We start from the raw sequence: 17871 nt of genomic DNA, 5'->3' as shown, positions 1-17871 counted from the left end.
TGTAATCATCTTTTAACGATCCCATAATCCCTTGCAGGGTGGAATCTGAGCAATTGAATGGAGCTCGTGTTTTACTGGCCGGATGCCCTTCCTGTTGCCAATGCGGAGTTTTGTTCAGCTGATATATTCTCATTGTGCCCAGAGAGAGAAATATCTGCCTCTACCTAGGATCGAACTCACAACCACCTGATTGTGAGGCTAGAGCTTCACCTCTAGGCCCCCACACCCCTCTGTAAACAAGATTGTAATATTAGTTGCGTATTAAATAGATCATTTAATGACTCACCCTGTCACATTTTCCGATCTTTGTCTCTTTTGATTGACGTGTTTCCATGGGGCTCCCTCTGTTCTTACAGCAATACAGGTAGTTACAACCTCAAGTTACAACCATTCATTTAGTGGCATTTAAAGTTATAATGGCCCTGGAAAAAGTGACTTAGGAACATTCTTCACACAACCGTCATGTGATCAAAATGCTTGGAAACTGGCATGTATTTATGACGGTTGCAGTATTCCGGGATTGTGGGAGCCCCTTTTGCGACAAGCAAAGTCAGTGGGGAAACCAGATTCACTTAACAACCAAATGGACCATGTTACTAACTTAACAATGGTAGTGACTCACTTAACAACTGCAGCAAGACAGGTTGTAAAATGGGGCAAAGCTCACCAAACAAGGGCCCATTTGAGGAGCCCAGGCCAACCCGCTTTGTCCCAGACAGAAATGCTTCAAACAATACTTTTTACATAAGTTATTGACACTTTTAAAGATATGATTGATTTAACACATTCAGCTCAGTGAAAAATCAGTTGCTTTAAATTAAGTCCTGTTGGCTTCGATAAAAATATATTGACTTGAGTAAATATTGCTTAAATTAAAGGGTGCTTGACTTTGAGGAAGAAATACTGTTTTGCCAGGTGAAAGTTGTATGAAAAATTAAAAAATTCTATGCAAAGAGATTGATGTACTTAAAGAGAGATGAACAATAGTTTTTAAAAATGGACAATACAGAAAAATACAATTATTTTTAAAAACATTAATTGGCTGTAGGAATACTGAGCATGTGCTGAGTATATTACTGATATATACTGACATATATTAAATATTACTATCTCTGGATATATTAAATTTACTTCAGAATGCAATTCTGTGTTAAATGTATTAAGATATTAATTTAGTAATGCATTTTGATAATACTCCATTAGATACATATCTGTAAAAAGCATCATTGTCTTTGATTTTTGATGACTTCATGGTCATCTACAAGTCACTTTTCTGGTGACAGATATGGGAATGTTTCTTCATTGTCTTCTTGTACAATTAGTTTGACTTCGTGGTCCAGCCTTTAAAATACAAGCAGCTACAAGAAATAGAAGTTCAATGAAACAGAAATGATAGCATTGCTTGGATCAGGAACTCCGAAGAGCTGTAGACTAAACTGGAAGTGTGATGCTGGAGAAAATTATTGCTAGTATTTTAACAGCAGGTGTCTATGGAGATTCTCAGTCCTCCAGGTCCTGGTTGTCCCAAAGGTGCTTTTTTCAAGAGGCAACCGTACTTGCTTGTTTTTTCCTTGAAGAAGTTTTGCTTCTCATCCAAGAAGCTTCTTCACTTCTGAATGGATTTTCTTTGTTTTTTTCTTGAAGAAGTTTTGCTTCTCATCCAAGAAGCTTCTTCAGTTCTGAATGGACTTTCTTTGTTTTCTCCTTGAGGAAGTTTTGCTTCTCATCCAAGGATAGGAGCCTTGATAGCACAGTGGTCTAGAGCACCCTGTCATTAACACAGCTGCCTGCATTTACTGCTGGTTCGAATCTCGCCAGGCTCAACGTTGACTCAGCCTTCCATCCTTTCTAAGGTAGGTAAATTGAGGACCCAGTTTGTGGGGGCAATAAGCTGACTTTGTATAAATATACAAAAGGATGAAGGCTATTGCTTAACGCATTGTAAGCCGCCCTGAGTCTCTGGAGAAGGGCGGCATATAAATCAAATTAAAAAAAAAAAGAAGAAGAAGCAGCTTCTTCTGTTCTAAATGGACTTTCTTTGTTTTTTCCTTGAAGAAGTTTTGCTTCTCATCTAAGAAGCTTCTTCAGTTCTGATTGGACTTTGTTTATTTCTTTGAAGACCTTTTACTTCTCATCCAAGAAGCTTCTTCAGTTCTGAATGGACTTTCTTTGTTTTTTCCTTGAAGACCTTTCGCATCTCATACGAGAAGCTTCTTCAGTTCTGAATGGACTTTCTTTGTTTTTTCCTTGAAGAAGTTTTGTTTCTCATCCAAGAAGCCTGGATGAGAAGTGAAACATCTTCAAAGAAAAACCAAAGAAGTCCAGTTGCCTCCTGAAAAAAGGCAGCTTGGGGACTTGGACAAGAAGGATAACAAATAATGTAATTATTCCATGCATTTTGGAAGCAAGACTTTCCCTCTTCTTGGCCAACAAAGGCAATTGAAAAGGAGGCCCACAGAGACATGACTGATGAAGAAGAAAAAGAAGAACTGAACTCAGAACTGAAGAAGCTTCCTGGATGAGAAGCGAAACTTCTTCAAGCAAACTCCAGTTGCCTTTTGAAAAAGCACCTTTTGGGGACAACAGCCATGGATGACGGAGAATCTCCATAGACATATTGAAAGGCAAATGAAATAGTTTGTAGTTAGGTCTACCTGGCCGTGGTAACTCAAGGCAACATCCTCCTGGAATGTTGAGTAATATATATTTTGTTGAATTCTCCACAATCTGCCTTGTTAGAGCCTCATTAAACACTGCCTGCTCTGAACAAGTGTTTGTGGGGCTGCTGCTAATGATGATGAGGGAACTTACGGCTCTGCAATTAATTTCTCCCTTCCTTCCGATACTCCAGATAACTCTGCAGGCACCGTTTCCCACAAACAGCTGCTAAGTAGTAGCCAATGTAAATGAGGTGTTAACAAATCCAGTTTCCTGGGTGGTCAGAAGAACTGCAGCTTCTCTTCAGGGTCTCTGAAGAGCTTTAATCAAGGAATTTGCCGAAGAGTTCAGCTGAAGGAGAGTTTATGCATTCGTGGAGAGCTCGTTCAGGAGCAGAGTTGGTAAGACTAATCAGCAGATTAATCAACTAGAGTCGGAAGGAACTGATTGGTGGTGGGGTCCAATTTTACTCAGCGTTGGAAAAGGTTTTGTCTGCAGTGGGAGGAATGAAGGATAAACTTTGCTTTTTTGGGCCATTCTGTTTATCTGGCAGGCGAGTCGTTCTGTCGTTGAACTCGGATCCTCTGGAGAGGTCAAGTTAGAACTGATCGGAGGTAAGAACTTTCTGAGTCCTGAGGAGGACTTTCCGTTAGAATCTAAGTTGAGTTTATTAATATTCCCCAGCAATTCCCTTTGCAAGAACCCAAAACTGTCTCAATAAACCCAGCCATGAGCAGACCAATGTTAGGCCACGGAGCAATGGCTGAAGAGTCCACAAAGATAGAACAGAACAGAACAGAACAGAACAGAACAGAATGCAGAATAGAATAGAAATAGAAATAGAATGTAGCATTTAGCATGTAGCATATAGAAATAGAAATAGAAATAGAAATAGAAATAGAAATAGAAATAGAATAGAATAGAAAATAATGGAATGGAATGGAATGGAATGGAATGGAATGGAATGGAATGGAATGGAATGGAATAGAATAGAATAGAATAATTATTGCCACTTTAAATGTACACTAATCAGCATTCATTAAAATGAAATTTTGTGGCATTCAGCTCTCAGATAACCATTATGCATATACCCACATACACACACGTATATGATACAGAGATATATGACAGTCTAGTTCAGATGTATACATATATATGGCGAAAAAGAAAGAAAGAAAGAATCTTGTGAGTTTATAAGACACATGGCATTAGGAACCAAGGTCTTGATTCAAGATGGCGGCGCCTTGTTCAGCTGCATCTGCATTGACTCACAAAGCACTTAAAAGTTTCTCAAACAAAATAAATCCTCCAGGCAAACTTACATCCACACACAAGAGAGCTCACAAGGCAAGGAAAGTCCAGAGATTCCAAGGCATAATTCAGTTCCAAACAGGGTATCAATCCAAAATGAGGCAGGAATCACGACAACCATAAAACACACAGCTAGGAAATGAGCCCGTTGTTCCAAGCATCGCCTCCATCTGTCTACTATGCTTCTGGTGCAGTCCATCAAGAGGGGTGAGGCTGCCTCCTTGTGAGTAACCTGGCTGACCTTCTCTGCTCCTACCTTTTGCATAAACAGGGTGGGAAGAAGGATCTCCTTCTCAGCCTACTAACCACCTTCAGAGCGGGACACCCCCAAGGCAGTTGGTAGAGCCAGGACTTCAGCCCTTTGCAAGAGTAAGAAGATGGAGCCTATCACACATCAAGGGACACAGTGTTTCAAAGAGGGAAAGCCACAGCAGAAAAGGCTCTTCTCCTGCACCCTACCAGATGGAATTCCTTGGTCAACAGGATCCATAGCATGATCTTCTGTCCAAATGAAGGGGCAGGCAAAGATCATCTGTCTACTCCTTTACGCCAACTTCCCACTTGGTGCATTTTCTCTACGTTCAATCAGAATAGAACTGGAAGGGACCTCGGAGGTCTTCTAGTCCAACCCTCTGCTCAAGCAGGAGGTCCTATACCATTTCAGACAAGTGGTTGTCCAGTCTGTTCTTTAAAAGCTCCAGTATTGGAGCATCCACAGCTTCTGAAGGCAAACTGGTTAATTGTCCTCACTGCTAGGAAGTTTCTCCTTAATTCCAGGTTGCTCCTCTCCTTGGTTAGTTTCCATCCGTTGTTTCTTGTCCTGCCTTCAGGGGCTTTGGAGAATAAATTGAGATAATCTTTGGGCCAACGGAAAGAGGAACCTCAAAAGTCTCTTTCCTCCAGCTCTCCCCATGGGCAATGCTGAATTCTGATGAATTTTAATGCTTGCTAACCTACTCATCTCAACCTACATATTTTCTTTGTGAGCAGATCTAATGGCAATGTAATCTGTAGGATTCAGCTACTACCCTGCCCCCCAGTTTAATACAAATTTTAGCTCTGAACTTGGATAACTCAACAACTCGACCGCCCAAAAATGGACACAGGAAATAATTTTTAACTAATACCTAAGATTATTTATCAGTGTGACTGTTGGGTGATTTTTAATCGACTTTATTTATCTAATTCAGTGGTGGGATTCAGCCAGTTCGCACCACTTCGGGAGAACCGGTTGTTAACTTTCTGAGCAGTTTGGCAAACTGGTTGTTGTAAGGAATCATTAGGGCAGAGAACCAGTTATTAAATTACTTGAATCCTGAAATTACTTGAACCACTGATCTAATTGCTTGGTGATCTAATTGCAAACCAGTTTGGCTATTTTTATTTATTTATTTTTTCATTTCATTTCAAAAATGTCCTTCTCAGATTAATTTACAATGAAGAGTGTGTTTGCTATTGTAAATGCAGGAATGCATTTGCAAATTTATAGGAACCTAGAGTTTATGCACATACTTGTGGCTGCCTTCTTCCTTTTCATTTATTTATATTTATTTTTGCAAATCAGCTCTTTGCACATTTCCAGTGTTAAGTATCTCATGTAACTTTATATCATCTACGCAATACGATATACATGCTGTTATTTCACCTCCCAAAGGTATTTCAAGCTGAATTAGAAGTCGTCTATTTAACTATATTCGTAATGACTCGAGTTCAGTGGTTCTATTTCTCGATACAAGTCAGAGGCCTCGTCAGAAAAGCTCAATTAAAATAATAACATGGAAAACCTGACATGTTCAGTGATGGCATGACTAGTACCATTCCGTGCCCTGGAAATCTGACACTTCTTTTTACACAGACTACTTACCTGGTGCAAATACCTTTCATTTTCAAGTTCATAGAATTTTATTTGGTTAGAGAAAAGGAAACGTTAGACCAGAAAAAAAAAAAATTGAGTAACTGAGCTTTTTATATTCCTGATTTCAACCGGTTATCTTTTCTTAGTTCGTCATAGGGTGCAATTTTTTATTATGCATAATCCTTAATCAAAACTTACAGAACACTTCATTTCTTTTTATCTTCGAATGAAAATGCATTTTCTAGTTTATAGTAGCAAACTTAATATATTATGATATCTCAAAATTCATCACTCTTATATGTCTCATTTATTTATTACAACTGGCAGTTTTGTTCTTCCCCAAATATATGTAAATTTTCCTGAACATAAACTCTATTTGATATATTCCATTGTATTTATTCTATATTCAGTTGTATTTATCATAATAATATTTACATGAATCCAAGGACTTGGTTGGGGAAATCACCTAATCCCAAGACTTAGACTTAGACCTGGACTCATACCCACACCTGCACCTGGAGAAGATGTATGTGTTGGCTAAGAGTTGACACCTGGTGGGACATAATCAAGGCATAAGGAATCCATCCAGTGCTGTAAGGTAAACGTATTTCCATGTAATTTGCAGAAGGGCAAATCCACAGAGGCTATACAGCTGATATCAATGTGGAAGAGGGTAAGAGATATACACAAAGAATATTTGGGAGTCATTACAAGCATAGTACTTTTAGGTTTATTGGTATGAGCCCCGTTAACATTTGTAGAATAGAATAGAATAGAATAGAATAGAATAGAATAGAATAGAATAGAATAGAATAGAATAGAATAGAATAGAAATAATAGGAATAGGAATAGAATAGAATAGAATAGAATAGAATAGAATAGAATAGAATAGAATAGAATAATGAAGAATAGAGTGTAGAATAGAACAGAACAGAGCAGAGCAGAACAGAACAGAATAGAAATAGAAATAATAGAAATAGAATAGAATTAGAAATAATAGAAATAGGAATAGAATAGAATAGAATAATGAAGAGTAGAGTAGAGTAGAGTAGAGTAGAGTAGAGTAGAGTAGAGTAGAGTAGAACAGAACAGAACAGAACAGAACAGAACAGAACAGCTTTATTGGCCAAGTGTGATTGGACACACACACAAGGAATTTGTCTCCGGTGCAGAAGCTCTCAGTGTACATACAAAAAACAAGTGATAAATCATACGAATATAGGAAATGGATAGGAATAAAAGGGGACATTAGGACAGGAACGGAAGGCACGCTGGTGCGCTTATGCACGCCCCTTACAGACCTCTTAGGAATGGGGTGAGGTCCATGGTAGACAGTCTATGGTTTGGGTGTTTGGGGAAGAAACCACAGAGTCAGGTAGTGCATTCCAGGCATTGACCACTCTGTTGCTGAAGTTGTATTTCCTGCAGTCGAGTTTGGTGTGGTTTACCATAAATTTGTATCTATTATTTGCTCATGTATTATTGCGGTTGAAGCTGAAGTAGTCATTGACAGGTAGGACATTGTAGCAGATAATTTTATGTACTACGCTTAGGACAGATGGAAGGCGGCATAGTTCTAAATTGTCTAAGGCCAAAATTTCAAGTCTGGTGGTATAAAGTGAGTGGAGGAATGGAGGACTCTTCTCGTGAAATATCTCTGAACTCTTTCGATTGTATTTATGTCTGATATGTAGTGTGGGTTCCAGACAGATGAGCTGTATTCGAGAATTGGTCTAGCAAAAGTTTTGTATGCCCTAGTTTGCAGTACAACATTACTGGAGAAGAAACTTCGCAAGATTAGGTTAACAACTCTTAATGCCTTTTTGGCAATGCTGTTATAGTGGGCTCGGGCACTTAGATCATTAGAGATGAGTACTCCAAGGTCCTTGACAGAGTGAGGATCATCTACGAGGTCGTATCCACCCATAAATCATGATCATAATCATAAAATACAATCATCAATAAATCATAAGATACAATACTCAGAGATAATAATAGGATACTAAATAGCTATCAACTTAAATCATAATAGAAGAAATAACGTAAGTTGAAGATCAGGTTAGCAAAAGGAAAGCTGCGGGGGGAAATCTTTGTCTTTCTGTCTGCCTGGAGGACTTGCAAACGTCAGAAAATTTTGGGTTGAAATGCAGACAAATTGGTGAAGAAATGATAAGGATGGGCAGCTAGCGCTTTTGAACTTTATATGCTCCCTTAGCAATACTGAACGTATAGTAGCCATATTTCATTCCCCGTTGGGCCCGGAATCACCTTCTGGCACCTACATATTTCTCCTTTAAGAGAAGTTTAGCGATCTCTTTGCCACTCTGTGCATTTTTATGCCATATAATTCTCCCCTGACAAGTTTTCCTTCAATTTCCCTTGCATTTTTCCCCCTTCCTTCTCAATTATTTATTTTTATAGAACTAAAAAGGCAGGCAGCATATAGCTTTAATTTATTAGTGTTATTATATATTTATTATTAAGTTCATGTTTCACCTATATTTTGCCTTCTAGTAGAAAGTAGACATTTTCATAGCCTTCCTTCCTTCCTTCCTTCCTTCCTTCCTTCCTTCCTTCCTTCCTTCCTTCCTTCCTTCCTTCCTTCTCTCCCTCCCTCCCACCCTCCCTCTCTTCCTCCCTCCTCCCACCTTCCCTTCCTTCCTTCCTTCCTCCCACCCTCCCTCCCACCCTCTCTCCCTCCCTTCCTTCCTCCCTCCCTCCCTCCCTCCCTCCCTCCCTCCCTTCCTCCCTCCCTGTTTCTTAACTACTAAGCCCAACCAGCTCTGGCTATTTTCCTCACCAAAGGACCATCCTAATTTTCTTTATATTAAGTAGAGTTGTGGGGAGGAACCCTCACTTTTGCTGTATCTTGTGGCTTCCATGCATTTCTTTGTCCTCACTCTTTTTGTGCGTTGTGTTACTTTTTTATTTTATTATTTGGGTGTCTATGTGTATCCCCTTTTGTTGGTTTGTTGGTTTGGGTTTTGACTCCAGGCAACTGGCTGAATCAGTATTCCTACAAGATGCTTTGAAAGTGGTTTGCCCTTCCCTTCTTCTTAGGGCTGAGAGAGAGCGGCTGGCCCAAGGTCACCCAGCTGAAATTTTCCAATTTCTTGCCAGATGCTTTAACCACCACAGGCCATCCTAGACTTACAACAGTTTGATTAGTGACTCTTTAAAGTTACCAAAAAAAAAAAGTTACTTAGCATCACTGTTCATACTTATGAACGTTGCAGCATCCCCAAAACCATGCGCTCAAAATTCAGAAACTTGGCAACTGTCTCGTAACCATTGCAATGTCACGTGGTCCCCTTTTACGACCTCCTGACAAGCAAAGTCAACGGGGAAGCCAGATTCATTTAACAACTGTGGCAAGGAAGGTCATAAAATGGTCATAAAAACTCACTGAACAACTGTCTCACTTAACAATGGAAATTTGGTGTTCCATTGTGATCATAAGGTGAGGATTACCTCTACAGGTAAACATACTGTATTGTTGACTGCGTCCAACTTTGGCAAGTCTGTAATAGAAGCCTTCCAAAGACTCTTATCTGCTGTATCACAACATTCATATTGACCATTGTTGGTCTAACATAAGATGCTCATAACATCAAGTCAGACATCTGACAGTTAGAACAATGAATCAGTGGAACAGAACTTGCCTCCAGAAGTTGTAAATGCTCCAACACTGGAAGTTTTTAAGAAGATGTTGGACAACCATTTGTCTGAAGTGGTGTAGGGTTTCCTGCCTAAGCAGGGGGTTGGACTAGAAGACCTCCTAGGTCCCTTCCGACTCTGTTATTCTATTCTATTCTATTCTATTCTATTCTATTCTATTCTATTCTATTCTATTCTATTCTATTCTATTCTATTCTATTCTAGTCTAGTCTAGTCTAGTCTAGTCTAGTCTATTCCATTCCATTCCATTCCATTCCATTCCATTCCATTCCATTCCATTCCATTCCATTCCATTCTATTCTATTCTATTCTATTCTATTCTATTCTATTCTGTATTTTATTCCATTCCATTCCATTCCATTCCATTCTATTTTCATTCCATTCTCTATTTCTATTTCATTTCTATTTCTACTTCTACTTCTACTTCTACTTCTACTTCTACTTCTACTTCTACTTCTATTTCTATTTTATTCCATTCCATTCTCTATTTTATTCCATTCCATTCTCTATTCATTCCATTCTCTATTTCTATTTCTATTTCTATTCTATTTTCATTCCATTCTCTACTCTACTCTATTCTACTCTACTCTACTCTACTCTATTCTACTCTGCTCCATATTCCATTCTATTCTTTTATTTTTTTCTATATTCATTCCACTCTACTCTACTCTATTCCATATTCTATTCTATTCTATTCTATTCTAAACATATGAAAACACTACATTTTCAACTTCTAAACATGTGGATTTTAACTCCCAGAATTCTAAGCAATCCTCTGGGGAAATTCTAAGAATGAAGAACTTTGGAAGTCATCTTTATTAAGGGAACATTGGCTCCTCAAATTCAGGGAGTTTAAAGAACATTTTTTAAAAAAATTGTCTTGGAGCAGATTAATTTTCGAGGTGACCAGTTGTGATGTTTTGTCCAAAGAGGGGTCTTTGGGATGCTAGCACAACTTTTTTTTGGTGGTGTAGAGGTGTCCAATAGATGTGGAGAAGAAACTTACTGAATATTTGAGGGGAAATGGATCTCTGAGTTATGAATAATTTCCATTTCTTGGAAGCATCGTAGAAGCTGGAGAAACTAGTAAGCCTCAAATTTCCTGAATATCTTCATCCTAATCAGCATTAGAAAACACCAGACATTTTCTATAGATGTTCTGCAGATTTTTCTAATGCTTCCCGAGCCTCTTTAATTACCTTTGTTAGTTAATGAGTTAATTTATAAACTAGTAATTAGCCAACGTGGCTGCTGATATTTTATACCTTGATGGATTCAATTAAAGCATTATTTATCTGGCCTTTTTCAAAAAGAGTAAATGACAATAAATGACAATATTCACAGAATATCTTTGGGAAGCTCTAGCTAAGAATTGTGCCATGCAAACCCCTGCAGTTTTTTCTGAATTAACAGTTACCAGAAATATGATATCTCCAGTGGGATCAGTTTTAGGTTTGTTTTTTTTTCCTTTTTCCTTTTTTTAAGTATGTGTTATTCTCTTTTTTTTTTTAAGATGAGTTCCCTTGAGCTTTCTCTATTGGCATTAAAGGTAGGCCAGAAATTAATTAATTAAAACTATAGAACAGAGGTGTCAAACCTGGAAAAGCCAAGGACCGGCCTCTGCCAGAAAAAATGGAGCTCCGTTTTCACTGGCAGAGGGTTGTAGGAAGCCATCGCAGCCAAAAACAGAACTTGGGAGCTCATTTCCACTGGCAGAGTGCTTGGGCCACGGCAGGCACCCCCAACACGAGTGACTTTGAGCTGGCCACGCCCACCCTGGCCACGCCCACCCTCGTCCCCGAGGTCCAACACAAACACCCTGGCCACGCCCACCCTCGTCCCCTTGATGAGGCCCTCAATGAAAGCGAGTTTGACCCCCCTACTATAAAACATCACATTTTGGGGTGGGATGTTAAAAACGATGTATTAGCAATGGATGCTAATATTACAAAGGTTACTAGAATCATAAGCTGTCGGCATCATCTAATTTTTAAATTCTAGTCTGCTCTGGGAGTCAGATGATTTGGGTTTAAAATGTAAAAATATTGGTAGTTGTAATTATTGGAAATATTGGAATTATTCCAAAATATTGGAAAAACATTCAGCTGTTTTTTGTTTGTTTGTTTGTTTGTTTGTTTGTTTTTTTAAATTTGATTTATATGCCGCCCTTCTCCGGAGACTCAGGGCGGCTTACAATGCGCTAAGCAATAGCCTTGATCCTTTTGTATATTTATACAAAGTCAGCTTATTGCCCCCACAATCTGGGTCCTCATTTCACCTACCTTAGAAAGGATGGAAGGCTGAGTCAACCTTGAGCCTGGGGAGATTCGAACTTGCAGTAATTGCAGGCAGCAGATGTAAGTGGATGTTAGTAACAGTGTTTTAGTCTGCTGAGCCACCAGAGCTCCTCCTAGCTGTTGAATAAGACACCTTCATAAGTTCAAATGTTTTCCCCATTTGCTTGCTATGATTCCCCTACGCTGGACAAATCAAGTTCTAAAGCGATTGACCTCCAAATGGTATGTCCTACCACCAACCCTACAAATTCTAATTTCAGGCATCAACAGCTAAGATACCCCAGCAGACCAAGAGTCATGGAAGGCAATTGAGAAGGGTGAACCTTTTAAATGACTCTGGCTTGCCAAAGATAACAAAAAAACGCTCTTGGGTAATCATTGAAGCAAGAAGGAGGAATTAAATAAGGAAGAAGTAGGGATGAACAAATAAAGATTGGTGCAATCAATGAAGGGCAAAGAACTCTGAAAAAAGGCAAACACAAAATATCAATAGAAAGGATAAATAATTGTCTGGAGAAGTTACTGGTGACCTGTTAATACCTGAATATTCATACTGAAATATATTGTGACAAAGATAGAGTCCAAGGTATGGTTGGGTCAGCATTTTAAACAATGTGAAGGGTTTTTTTAAAAATATCAGTTTCAAATCTCAAAGGTGCTTTTTTTCAGGAGGCAACTGGACTTCCTTGGTTTTTCTTTTGAAGACCTTTCGCTTCTCATCTCAAGAAGCTTCTTCCGTTCTGACTGGATGATGGGGAATGGAAGGATTGATACTCCTTGCAGACAGCAAGAGCATTTCAGGATTTTCTTTAAAAAAATAAGATTGCACAGAAACGTTTTATGCAAGCAACACTTCGTGCAAACGGATCAGAAGAATCACTTAAGAATCAGGAGGGCAAAAGTGGACATTATATCAGTAACAGTATGCTGTCTTTGTGATCTAGGGAATATTAGGTGTTATTTGGGGAATAAAGATGTCAAAACACAACATGCAATCAAGTTATGAATTAATCCCACATCTTTATTTTACCCTTTCAATCGTTCAATTTCCCCGTTTTCTAAACACAGACTCCTTTTAATTGTTTGATTTTATTCTTACAGCTGAGATTTTATTAGCCAGGCTAAAAAGAGATTCTAAACAAGAAAGAAAGGGTGAATTTCAGAGTTTTGAAAGACTCAATTCCAAACACAGTAATTTGGAAGCTGGCATTTTAGCAGGGAAAAAAAAATACTAAAGAATGTCATATTAAAAATACGAACTACAAAAATCTCTTTTTGGCAAACTGGGGCTTATTTATTATTTTGACAGCCTCTTTGCTCTTACAACAAACAATAACTACGAATCCCTATCTGCAACATCGGTAAGTTTCATGAGCGATAAAAGATTCCTTTTTGATGCTGGCATTTAAAAATAGTTCAGTCGTCTTGCATTTTTATTTATTTATTTTTAACAAAAAATACACATTAACATTTTGCAAAAATTGGCCTTTGTGTCTGAAGTGATAGATGCTTACAAAAGCCTCTCTTGCTGATAGTGAATTGTTAGAAATTACTGTCTTATAAAATACCCATATTGTTGTTTTGAAAGGATGGACGGAAAAACCCAAAGCATAAATATCTCTGCGTAATCTGAAAACAGAAGAGCAATCAGCTGAAGTGTTTTTGTATCCACTAGGATACAGACTTCAGTGAGTTTCCTACCAGAAATTATTTTCAGTGTGAGTCCAATAAAGTGATAACCCTTATCAAACCTTGGCTTTTGTCATTTGCTTGTTCAAGAATAAGAGAGATTCAGGAACGGAGTAAATTAAGAAGCTTAATCATTTCTGCTTTTAAACTGATGCAGTAGCTTAGGAAAGTACTCGAGGTTTCCGCTGGGAATTCTCTCGACTCCAAAAAAGAAAGAAAGAAAGAGGCACAGAGGCTGATAAGATAATCCATAAAGCAGGAAAATCAGGTCTCACTTCAGTAACTCTGCCTGTCAAAAAACAAACAAAAAACCTCTCAATCTCTACGAATTAGGATGTCTTGAATTCTCCTTAGATTTTCACAGTAAGAGAATTCTGACAGCGTTTGCTCCTGAGATACACCTGCAATTTGATGCAGTTTGAGTGCTGCATCTTACGATGGTTATTTTTCAATTTCTGTACCAAGGTGAGGATGGAGAGGGAGGGAAGGAGGGAAGGCTCCCTCTCGTCTCTAAATAATTTTTTTTTTTAAAGGGAAGAAAGGAAACACATAATCAAAATAAGCCTAGGAAATTATGGGGAGGTTTGAGGGAGCAGGCGGAAAAATGGCCTCCAGCTGCTTCTCCAGCAGAGACAAAGGAGGGAGAAAGTGTAGCCACTTAATTAAGGACCCAGACAGGTTCTCAGGTGTTGAGAAGAGCCGCTAATAAGGAGGCATAAAAACTCAAGGAAAATAAAGTTGTGAACTGGGCTGCTGCTCTTTTCTATGATTTGACAAATGCGACCGGTCTTTGCATCTCTTAGAAATTGTGTTTTGCTTTGCCAAAGGGAACCTCGGTCTCCGCAAGGTGAAACATTTTCTCCTTTGTCATTTCCATCTTGCTACACCTGGAGAAGGAGGATCCGGTGAATGACACACTGTCAGCCCCTCTAGAACATAGAATAACAGAGTTGGAAGGGACCTTGGAGGTCTTCTAGTCCAACCCCCTGCTCAAGCAGGAAAACCTATACCATTTCAGACAAATGGCTGTCCAAGGTCTTCTTAAAAGCCTCCAATGATGGAGCACCCACAACTTCTGAAGGCAACTTCTGTTCCATTGGTTGATTGCTCTCACCGTTAGGAAGTTTCTCCTTAGTTGCAGGTTGCTTCTCTCCTTGGATGGTTTCCATCTGTTGCTTCTTCTCCTGCCTTCAGGTCTTTTGGAAAATAGGTTGACTCCCTCTCATCTTTGTAGGAGTCCCTCAAATGTTGGAAGACTGCTATCATGTTACTTACTAGTGATGGGCTTTGGCTCTCATAACAGAACCTTGAAGGTATGGTTATCTTGGCCTTTCTCCTCCTCCTTACACTGCAGGGAATCAGGGAGATGTTTATCTGAGATGCTTCTGAATATCATCCTTAAACAAAATGTTTTCACCCCTTTTTGTCTAAGTAACAGTTCTTGCATCTTTCTGTCAAGGTCATTTTCTTCCTTCTCTACATATAGCTTGAATTCAGTCTCAGTCTCATGATAATACTACTTGCTTAAACTCATGGGAGACCTTGTTTGTCTAGTTGACATGGCTCTGAAGCAGCTTGTTGGTCTCTTGTTGTGTGTGTGTGAGAGAGAGTGTGTGTGTGCATGTGTGCCTAAACACGTAAGTTGCATTGGTCATATAGGTGTCGAAATCTATACTGACAGACGAATCATGAGATTCTACTGAGAGAAATACTGGTGGAAGTAAATTGTAGGGGGTTTGGGACTCGCCTTGATTCAGCGTCTCATACTTGTTGAATATAACTCCTTTTAGAAGAAATAAACTATTTTTTCCTAATGTTTTAGAACTCTAATACCCCCCCCCCACGCATGCTGAGATTGGAAAATGCCATGTATGAGACCAAACATGGACCATTCCACTCAGATCCTCAGATTGAGCTAAATCCCAACACTGTTGCTGTATTGCTTTTGTGGGGCACTCTATGGAATAGATAGAATAATAACGGAGTTGGAAGGGACCTTGGAGGTCTTCTAGTCCAACCCCCTGCTTAGGCAGGAAACCCTATACTGTTTCAGATAAATGGTTATCCAATCTCTTCTTAAAAACTTCCTGTGTTGGAGCATTCACAACTTCTAGAGGCAAGTTGTTCCACTGATTAATTGTTCTGACTGTCAGGAAATTTCTCCTTAGATCTAGGTTGCTTCTCTCCTTGGTTAGTTTCCACCCATTGCTTCTTGTCCTGCCTTCAGGTGTTTTGGAGAATAGATTGACTCCCTCTTCTTTGTTGCAGTCCCTCAAATAGTGGAAGACTGCTATCATGTCACCCCTAGTCCTCCTTTTCACTAGACTAGACATATTCAATTCCTGCAACTGTTCTTAGTATGTCTCCAGCCCCCTAATCATCTTTGTTGCTCTTCTCTGCACTCTTTCTAAAGTATCCACGTCTTTTTTTACACTGTGGTGACCAAAACTGGATGCAGTATTCCAAGTGATGTTATGTATCTAAGACATGCTCACATCCCACAAGAAAAGGGTTTAATCTAGGCAAGATTTGATATCCTACTTCCAAAATGGTGGAGGTAATTCAAGAATGTTCCTTTTCAGGAATGCTCTTGCATTTGCTGAGATACTAAAATTAATACAGAGGTTCTCCTGCTCTGCCTTCTAAACCACACCTGCTGTTTAAAGTTGGTCGCCCCCTTCATTAGCAGATGCTTGGACAGAAGAAAGAACGTTTAAATTGAGAGAAGAGCCCACTGCAGAAAGTGTCAAAAGGTAAGCATCAGTGCATCATTTCGAGAAAAATAAGTCTCCCATGAGTCAGCCACAGGAAACGACGGGACAATACCCTTCTGGAATTTCCTTGCTGTCCCAAGAGCAACAAAGATGATTAGGGGGCTGGAGCCTAAAACAAGAGCAGTTATAGGAATTGGGTATGTCTAATCTAATGAAAATAAGGACTAGGGGGAGACATGATAGCAGTCTTCCAATATTTGAGGGGCTGACAAAAAGAAGAGGATTCTTCTCCAAAGCACCAGAAGGCAGGAGAAGAAGCGATGGATGGAAACTCATCAAGGAGAGAAGCAACCTGGAATTGAGGAGGAACTTCCTAACACTGAGGACAATCAAGCAGTGGAACAGAAGTTGTCTCCAGAAGTTGTGGATGCCCCATCACCAGAGGCTTTCAAAAAGAGACTGGATAACTACCATATTTCTCAGACTATAAGGCGCACCAGAGTATAAGAAGCACCAAGATTTCAAAGAGGAAAACAAGAAAAAAAAATTTGGGGGGTCTCCCCGCGCATCTGGTTTTTTTCCCTCTGGCCCCCAGGAGCACTCTGCAGGCCTCACAAACCCTCTGCATGCCCCATTTTTGCCAAAAATGGGCCAATTTTTGCGAAAAACGGGCCCATTTTTGCCCTCCGCAGCCCCCAGGCCTCCCAGCGGGGAGAGGGGGTTTAGGGAGGTCAAAAACAGGGCCATATTCGGTCTATAAGACGCACAGGCATTTCCATCCAGTTTTTTGGGGGGGTGTGGGTGGAAGTGCGTCTTATAGTTAAAATATGGTATTTGTCTGAAATGGTATACATTTTCTGGCTCGAGCAGGGGGCTAGACTAGAAGACCTCCGAGGTCCCTTCCAACTCTATTATTCTTTTATTATTTTTTAAAAGTTTGTTATTTTTATTTCTCATAAACATATTGTAAATGTACAACCTCTTACCCATTGTTAATCATACATATATTCAACTCTACTATTCCATGTTCTACCTTAAGAGAGATTCCGTCTCACCGAGATCCGCCTTCCATTCTTGCCAGCCAGTTGCTCTGCCAGCTGGATCCGGGGTGCTGTGCCAGACCGCCTTGTCTTTGCAAGCAACCCCGTGTGCTGCAGAATGTCACCCCCCAAATGGCGCATTGCTTCACTGATGCCTCTCAACCGAAGGACACAGAACTCAGGAAGCCAGATAAAGACTTGATGGCTCACCTGAAAAATGAGCCAAGCTAGAGAAAACTCCTGACTCAAACACACCGCCTTTTCCCTTATGCAGCCACAACGGATCCCACTGGGGAAGATATTTCAGAGTTAAAAAAAAAAACAGGGGTCAGGAAATTGTTCCCTTCAACACAAGACCAGGGGCTTCGTGTGGAAATGGGAACAGTCCTTGTAAACCTTGTTTTTTTTAAAAAATAAAATAAAATAAGACCCAACAAATATCAAGCAGTAAGCATAAAGTTCCAACTGAAATATTAGGGTCTTAATGAAGCATGGCATAACAGCCTCAGCCTGAAGGCATGCAGCTAAATTTAATTTCTGGGGGGTGTTGGGGGGAAGAGTGTAAAGGACAAATGAAATAAAATAGAAACAACAATATGGTAGTGAAGACACGTTTCTTTTTTTTTTCC

General features: G+C 39.5%; 1 pseudogene; it reads left to right on the top strand.

The window, feature by feature from the left end:
- The window catches only part of LOC117676503 (cytosolic beta-glucosidase-like), a 196659-nt pseudogene extending 179186 nt beyond the window's left edge, over positions 1-17473 (top strand).
- The last annotated feature ends 398 nt before the right edge of the window (positions 17474-17871 follow it).

Source organism: Pantherophis guttatus, chromosome 8, assembly GCF_059756535.1.
Source record: "Pantherophis guttatus breed Tessera chromosome 8, ASM5975653v1, whole genome shotgun sequence".
Taxonomy (NCBI): domain Eukaryota; kingdom Metazoa; phylum Chordata; class Lepidosauria; order Squamata; family Colubridae; genus Pantherophis; species Pantherophis guttatus.
Note: the sequence above shows the minus strand (reverse complement) of the source record. Positions and strands in the feature narration are given on the sequence as shown.